General features: G+C 40.6%; 1 long non-coding RNA gene across 1 annotated transcript; it reads right to left on the bottom strand.

Moving 5' to 3' along the window:
- Positions 1-5,749: 5,749 nt before the first annotated feature.
- On the bottom strand, positions 5,750-7,750 carry LOC117536604. Its single transcript, XR_004567586.1, has 3 exons — positions 7,275-7,750; positions 5,878-5,957; positions 5,750-5,765 (listed from the first exon to the last, which is right to left on the bottom strand). It is a non-coding gene; the product is annotated as an uncharacterized LOC117536604 (long non-coding RNA).
- Between the last annotated feature and the right edge of the window lie 648 nt (positions 7,751-8,398).

The following is an 8,398-nucleotide window of genomic DNA, read 5'->3' as shown; positions in this document are numbered from 1 at the left end:
GACTCGGTTAATAATTTTGCAAACGATGTCATCACTATCACTGAAGTGAACCATCATGAACGAACTTATGCTAATCATAAATCTATCGATTAGATTTATGATTCGAAAATAATAAAAGTAGGGTAGACATCTGGATATTATCCGGCTGAACAAAACGTGCATTTATCTAACAGGTTCGTTTTACACAGACCTTATTTCAAGCTATTTTCCAAAACCCTATGGAGAAATCCCATTGCTTTCTGTCGAGGGAATCCGAGCGAAGCTTACTTCCGGGTTTTAGGATGCGTCACTGCACCACTTGCATAGACCAGAGCCCTAGAGATACTAAGAGTTACGACACTCCCATAGACCTCTGTTGTAAAAAATGGCGGCGCCTACTTCCGGGGTATGGACATCGAAATAGTTCCAAATATTGTCATTTGGGCGTTGGACCTCATTCACTTACATTACGGCGCGTTGATTAGTTCCAGAGGTAAGTTGCTGAAATATCGAACTCTTTTGAATTGTCAACTGTCTATATTGTATCAGAGGCCCTTTATGATGCTTATACTGGTCTTCATTTGTATATGCACAGCGTAATTATCTATATTTTATCTTGGTTGTTACAACCAATTTAGCTAGCATTGCCTGCTAGTTAGCTAGCGCGACTTCGTCAGCTTTGAAGGTAAGATTTCAGTAATGAATCGCTAGCAGCTTATATATCAATGATGCTGGGTAACTAACAAGCAGGATTTAGATTGATTATGTGTTTTTATTGTTATTTTGGTTTTTATCTGCTGAACCTGACCGTGTCAGCCATCCTTAGTCGGCTTTTTCTGTATGATATGACTTAACTGCTAGCACTAGTAGAAATGAGGTGGCGTTTGTGATAAATATTTCATTTAAGATTTCATTGAATTTTGGGATATACTAACATTTCATTATGTGACATGTTGACTGTACTTAGTTGTTTTTTGTACTGTTCCGTGTTAACTCATCTGTACTGTACAACTAGCCTAGCGCTACTTTGTAATGCTTGATGGCATGCTAGGATAGATTCCTTTGTACACACTAGTTTAATGATTGTTCTTCAAATGTATTATTCAGTCTTAAAAAAATAATAGCCTACTGAACAGGCTACTCTACAGCAGTGAATGAAGGATGAGCCTAAAACATGGTCCTGTATCCAAAATGTTTATTTTTAACAAAATAAACACTAAAAAAAATAATAAGCACTTTTTTTTATTCAGCCTCATATGTCAGCCATGGCTGTTGCTGCTGCTGCTGCTGGAGGAGGGTGCTGCTGCTGAAGGAGGGTGCTGCTGCTGGAGGAGGGTGCTGCTGCTGGAGGAGGGTGCTGCTGCTGGAGGAGGGTGCTGCTGCTGAAGGAGGGTGCTGCTGCTGGAGGAGGGTGCTGCTGCTGGAGGGTGCTGCTGCTGAAGGAGGCTGGTGCTGGCAACGGCTGCAGGTGATGACTGCTGAAAGAAGAGGAGGCTGGAGGCTGCTGACGGTGGACCGGGAATGGAGATGCCAAGTACATCGATGGCAACGAGTAAGGTGTTTGGCAGTGGCCTAGATGTTATGACCTTCGGTGCAGAGGTCTGTGGGGTCTTCTTTGCCTTCTTACTCTGATTCTTGCTGCCAAGATACCCTTTATGTTTATCCTTCCTCTCAGCCCTGATGCACTTTGATGCAATCCTTAACCTCAGCCTGATGTATGTTGAGAGGATTTCTTTCTTCAGGTCATGGCATGAGGGAAGGTTACTGTCCAGCAACATGGCTTCTTGTTCCAGCTGTGACACTGCATTTGAGGACTCCATGAGGGAATCGCTCGTCCTCACACGGAACAGCTGCTCCACGTTCTGAACAAGGGTGAAAACCTCATCAGATGGATGGTAATCTAGCTCTAATTTGGTCTGTGTTGAAGATTTTTTTAAACTTTAGATTAATCAAATTGTGTGTTTTTTTTAATGCCGAATTAATCATTTTCCGGTTTACCAGAGCCCTCTCTGCTCTCTTTCTTAGTAATCTCTCCCTTCTCAGTTGCCTCATTAGATCCTCCACGTGAGCCTGGTCACAACTGGCCCTTGGCAGTCTGGTCCCTGGAGCACCTGACCCTGGCAAACTGGCCTCTTCATAGCTGACCCCTGACTGACTGGCTCCTGGCACACTGATCTCTGGTAAGGTGGCCTCTTGATTGTCGGCCCCTGACATACTGGCCCCTGGCAGTCTGCTGACATCTGTCTCACTCTCTCTGTCTGTTATGTCCCTTTCATTCCCTTGGAACTCCACCTCAATATCTCCCTGAATAACAATAACAAGGCAATCTTGCTGTTATATTTGTATGCTGCCTTTACATGTGCACCTATTGTCATTTAAGGGTACACTACACTCCTATAGTGACATTCATCTAAATTCGTCTATTGGCAATGTTAAAGTATGAAGAAATCTGTAGATGATCTACATGTGGTATATGAGTCTTCAGAGAATCCCTGAACCCTGGTAGTTTTGAAGCTGTATAATCTGAAGGTTGCATTAGGAGTGTAGTCTATCCTTGAATTATATAACATGGGAAACATTGTTAGCTTCATATATCATACCAATGTTTGATGTGCCATAATAGGTGTGGTCATCATTCCTGACATTAACAGCTGGAGGCATACTCCTTGACGTGGATTTCCTCCTTTTCGGCTTAGGCCGATGTATAAATACTGTTGGAACAGCATCTGGCCTCAACCTCAAATTTCCTCCTGATTTGTTGCCAATATATTGGTCGTCTTCAAAGTGTACCTGTAGGTTTGATCACTTTCCACTGCACACTTCCAATGTCATTGAAGAGTCATAATTCTCTACACTTGGAAATATGATGCCTTTTAAAATGTTAACAAGTCATGTCACCTCTGTGAACATTACTTACATGACAGAGTTTTCTGCTGTTGTTGTCAGACACAGGTTTTGTCTGTTGACTATTGCCATCCATCTCTTCCTTCGCTCTATGTCCTTAGGGAAGCCATACATCTGGAACCCCTTCTCGGATCGTTTAGAGCATCCAAATGCTGCACATCCAACCATGGTATGACAACTGATCTATTAAAATGCAATATAAACGAAAGTGCCATAATATTTGTAGTGCAAACATTTTAACATGAATATTGCTATGTCCTCTGTTCAGTCTGCTCCCAACTGTATTCTCTCCCCTTATTCACCACTGTTCCTATTCTTGCTCTGCTTTTTAGGGCCCAGGAAACAGATGAAGAGGATGTCCCTTTCACAAAGGAACCTTTTTGTTTTTTTTCAAAATGGTTAGGCTCCTGGATGCCCTAGAGCTCTGTATTGCTTTTTTGTAAATAGTATTGCTTTTTTGTAAATAGTTGCTTTTTTGTAAATAGTTGTTTGTAAAGATTTTTTAAACTTTTTTCAGTTTCTCTTTTTATTGTCTCGTCGCTGGATCACCTCCCCCTGGCAAAGTGGCCTCATCATTTTTATTGTTGACAAACCTGTTTTTGTTGCTCTGTTGAACCATGGTTCAACAGGAGCTTCTGTAAATAGTTTTGTAAATAGTTTGAATATTTATCATAGTAATCATTTTTAGTCTCCCACTCTCTCAATTGTATTTATCGTTGCCCCACCATATGTTTTGTTGTCCAAGGGCACTCATTTGGTCTGTGTTGAAGATTGTTTTACACTTTAGATTCATCTAATTGTGTTTTTTGGCTGAATTAATCTTTTTCTGTTGAACCCTAACCCTCTTTGTTCTCCTTCTCATTCATTTGACTTTGTTTTGTTCTAACACACATCCCACATCACATCACTTTTTCCATACACTGTTCTTAATACTTGTTCACACATGTGTTCGTCCCTTTTACTTTGTTCTTCCTGTTGTTCTTGTTCAAACACATATATCAATTGTTCATCCACTGTTGTGGTAAAATGATATTCATAGTCTTAACATGATCATGCTACCCATGCTAACATGAACACAAGGGTTTCCCTCCAAAAATGTAAAACGTATCTAAGTAATAGGCTACCAAGCTTTCCGTTGTCACCCTGCCTCTCCAAATGCAAAACTGTCAATAAAAAGTATGCAATAATGCAATTACAGCTGAAAAAATACTTGGGTGTGTGTGTTTTTTTTATATATATGTACCATTCAATAATGCAATATATCGCTGCTGTCTGTCTGTCCCATAGAAGAACATGACAGCGCAGCGCAACTATACTACGGACGTGACTGCCCTGGCAGTGACAGCAACATAGCCTGCTTGTGCTGCCACACTTTTCCCTCAAAATATCGTTAAATAACGAAACTTGTAAATAGTGCCAATCCATACAAAGTGTAACCACATCATGTAAATATGAAAGCAATCTTTAAAAAATAACAGCGTTGGTTTAATCTATGACTATTTTGACCATGTTTGTGCTGTTTTTGCCATAGAGAAGCATTGCCACGGAAGTGCGTTTGGAACTATCCCGGCATACATAAACCACGTGACCGGCTGGCGGCGACATCAAAGAGTGTCGTAACTCTTATCTCTCTAGGGCTCTGGCATAGACCTCACAGCGGGCGGAACTTGTCATAAAGTCCGCGATAATAAAGCCCGCCCATTTAGAGGGAAGATATGATTGGTCAATTGTACTGTCATTTGACTTATTGGCTCTGTGCACAAGATGGCGTCTATCAACTTCCGGCGGCTGGGTGTGCGGCTGAGTACTTCCGGTTTGAGTACCGAGTTTTGACAGTTTGACAGTTTGTTATGTCACACCGAGAGCAAGAATGAGCGGATTTCAGGGTAAAGAAAAGCGATTGGCCTTCCAGCGTGGAAGAAAGTCGGCACTACATTGCTGTGTGCCCCTTTGTACAAATTCGTCCCGTTATCAGAATCAGAATACCTTTATTAGTCCCACAGAGGGGACATTTGCAGCGTTGAAGCAGGAAAGAGCCACAGACAGCTTAGTGTTGAATATCTTACATGCGTTAAAATGTACTAAGTTATAATATAATAAACAATATGCTAAAAAAAAGATAAAAAGTTACATAATTTTCAAAAATACAGATCAAAAACAAATCAAATCTACAAATCAAATCCTGTAGCAGTTCTTAGGATTTAGCAGCCCGGTATATATTACAGTTATTAAAGATGGCATATGTATATAAAGTATATATTGCACATAAAGCACATATTGCACATAGTTTGACGGTATTTAACAGCAGCAAGTTACACAATGTTATAATCGGGAGATACGTTTCCATTCATTTGGGCAAGCCTGGGCAACAACGATTAAAAGATTTCGTGCTCCCAAACCAATTGTGTATTTCATTACAAAAAGCAGTTATACCATACTATGTTTAGGTACTAATGAATTATATCCTCAAAACAAACGCACACATAAATAACATAGGAAAATACATAATTTAATAAATCCACAATATGATAACATTTTACAGATTAATTTTATAAACTTTTACAAAACATAGGTTGATGTTACATCGGGGGGGAAAATACATATTTAAACATTTCAATTAGTCTCTGCATATTTAAGTAATGCTAGTTTATATAACAGATGAACAGATGCACAATATCCAGAAAGTAGATGCAAAAAATATATATAATGTGTGCATTTCCAACATATCCTCTGAAAGAGTGTTAGTCGTTGAGTTGAGTAGTGAGCCATTCGTTTTTTTTTTTTCGTGGTGCGATATCTGCTGAGAAGTCCTTGTATGCCTCGCTGACTTTGAGGACATCTGGGTCTGGCAGCTCCCCCGTACGGCCTTGTAACGTGTACTCCTTTGAACATGTTTATATGATAATTAGGACTTTAAGAACAATTTTACACTCAGACAACAATCACAAAGTTTGTAGCAGGATACATACAATTACTTAGGACAATATATATTACCTTACACCGTCAGCAACTGTAAACTGCTTTGGCTTAGTGGAAGTGAACACCATGTCACTCACTCTGCCTGGTTTCACACCCTATTAATTACACAAAAGAATTGTCAAATTAATTGAAAAGGTCATTGATGCAACATACTAGATCAGCTCTTGGCACAAAGGAAATACTCATTAAACCGTGGATTGGTTGTGAACACATACTGTACTTACCATGGTTCTTGGCTTGTGCCATCGCTGCTCTGTTTCAGTGCAGCTGAGGACAGGGGGGACAGCAGCCAGGTTGAGTGTGGAGTAGTGTGCGGTCTGGAACATCAGTGCAACATTGTGGTTGCAGAGTGCTGTTCCAGCTACACAGGAACACTTTGCCACTGCAATCTCCACAGGTGAACAGTTCTTAAAACAAAATGTCAGTCATTTTACATTTAGGACACTGCTTGTATACAACACAGACAAATGAGAAAGCTGAGAGCAGGCTGATCAGTAGTAGTAGGTGTGGGAAAAGGCTAAACCATGTCAGGTTGTCATCACATCACATACACAGAAGTTCTGCTGTTTGGAATACTGTAATTTAAGGACATTCAAACAGATACGCTTGTATAGCCTGTCTCAGCTCTCTCAATGTATTATCTTATATTATAACTACATAAAATAGTGTTAGTAGAACGTTGAACAGCTTAACATAGATGTAGGGTACAAAACCAGCACTTACCTAACACTGGCCAATACAAATAATTGGACCCTACATGGATTATACTAACCATTCAGTAAAGAACAGCAGCCGTCACAACCAGTTTCTGGGGTTTCCATGAAAGCAGAGACGGTTTTCAACCTCTCATTAAGAATCTTTGATGAGTTTGGGTTTAGCTAATATATTTATCATTTTACACGAGAGGGTTACAAAACGAAAATAAATCTGTAGCCCCTTCATGCTACACACACATAGCTAGCTACCAGTTGATGTGAGCTAATGTATTATTTTCCTCCCTACTCTGAGATCGTGAGGCTTTTCATGCTTTCTCATGGACCTGTAACAGCTAGCCCTGATGCTCACTCTCCCTGAAGGTTAGGGTTGCCAACCGTCCCGTATTAGCCGGGACGTCCCGTATTTGAGCCAAAAGGGGCATTGTTTGTCCCGGATTCCTGGTAAAGGGAAAAATAAAAAATATTTTTCTGTTTGCACGCAATGCAGTGTGTCTGGCTGCGTGCCTGTGTGTTTTTCCATTTCTGGAAGTTGGCAACCCTACTGAAGGTAGATCTTTGTTTGAAACTGTGGGGAATTGGACATCATTCATGTTCTCCAAAAAAACGTAATAGTACATCATTAAAACGCTTTACACTGAATCAAGACTGTCAATTTGTCAAAGTTAGCCAGTAACTGCAGCTTTGTTTGTCACTTACCTTCATAATTGTCGACGTAGCTGGATATGTAGCTACATCTTGAACCCCTTTTCTCTTTTGCTCCTCGGGGCTGAGCCTGTCGCTTGTACCAGCCGATGTACATCACTGATGTTAACCTTCGGTAGGTCTTGGAGACATCGAGTGTAAAATAGTGCCTATATAATATCTATACGCTATCTCTCTCGCTATCTATACGCTATCTATCGCTCTTCCCTCTACCGCTCTACTGTAGACCGGAAGTTTACAACCGCACAACCAGCCGCCAGAAGTTGATAGACGCCATCTTGTGCAACTAGCCCATAGCTGGCCCTCTGTGAATGTAGAGAGGGACCAACAAGCTCTCCCGTCTTCACATAACTCGCAGAGACGGCATTTAACCCTTCACATTCCAACAGAAACTGAACAGGCCGATTCGAATTTATTTATTTGGAAATGTCATTTTAAATACAATTAAATCAAGTTATTTTGGTAAAACTAATGAAACATTTAACAACAAAAAATATTCAAATTTTTTTTTTTTTTAATGTTTTCAAATATTTTTTAGAATATCTCAGGCCCTCACATAGGGCCTAGAGGGCCCTGACGGCTCGCCACTGTTCTAACGTAACATAAAGTACCGCGACCGCTGTGTGCACTATGTCAACAGAGATATCGTTGGAAAGCTGTGTCTCTCCTGCACAATCTCATCAGATCCAAATATGGTCATTTCCTTTGTATCAGCAACCAATCGTGAAAGTACAAAGGGGTCTTAAACCAAGAAACTAAATCTCATTGGCTGGTGTCAATTTCTGACAACGTGATTCGTTCAGATGCGTCACGTGGTGTGCTAAAACACTTCCTAGTTAGCTTTCCGCTAGAAATGTATATCTCAAAATGGCAAAAGAACGGCGAAAAAAACGTTCACAGAGAAGACGACAACAATTGTCACTTGCACGAAGCAAGGTTATACAAAAAACAAATGACCCCGAACATGAAATACCTTCACGGAGTGCGTCGAGGCGCAAGCTATCATCCAAAGAACAGGAGGGTTTAGGTAGCACCACACTTATTAGAGTATTCGTTATTCTCGCGTCCTGGAGAGAAGCTTTAAAAGTATGAGACAATGGAGTCTCTGAGAAAGGTTC

This window comes from Gymnodraco acuticeps, unplaced genomic scaffold (genome assembly GCF_902827175.1).
Source record: "Gymnodraco acuticeps unplaced genomic scaffold, fGymAcu1.1, whole genome shotgun sequence".
NCBI lineage: Eukaryota > Metazoa > Chordata > Actinopteri > Perciformes > Bathydraconidae > Gymnodraco > Gymnodraco acuticeps.
Note: the sequence above shows the minus strand (reverse complement) of the source record. Positions and strands in the feature narration are given on the sequence as shown.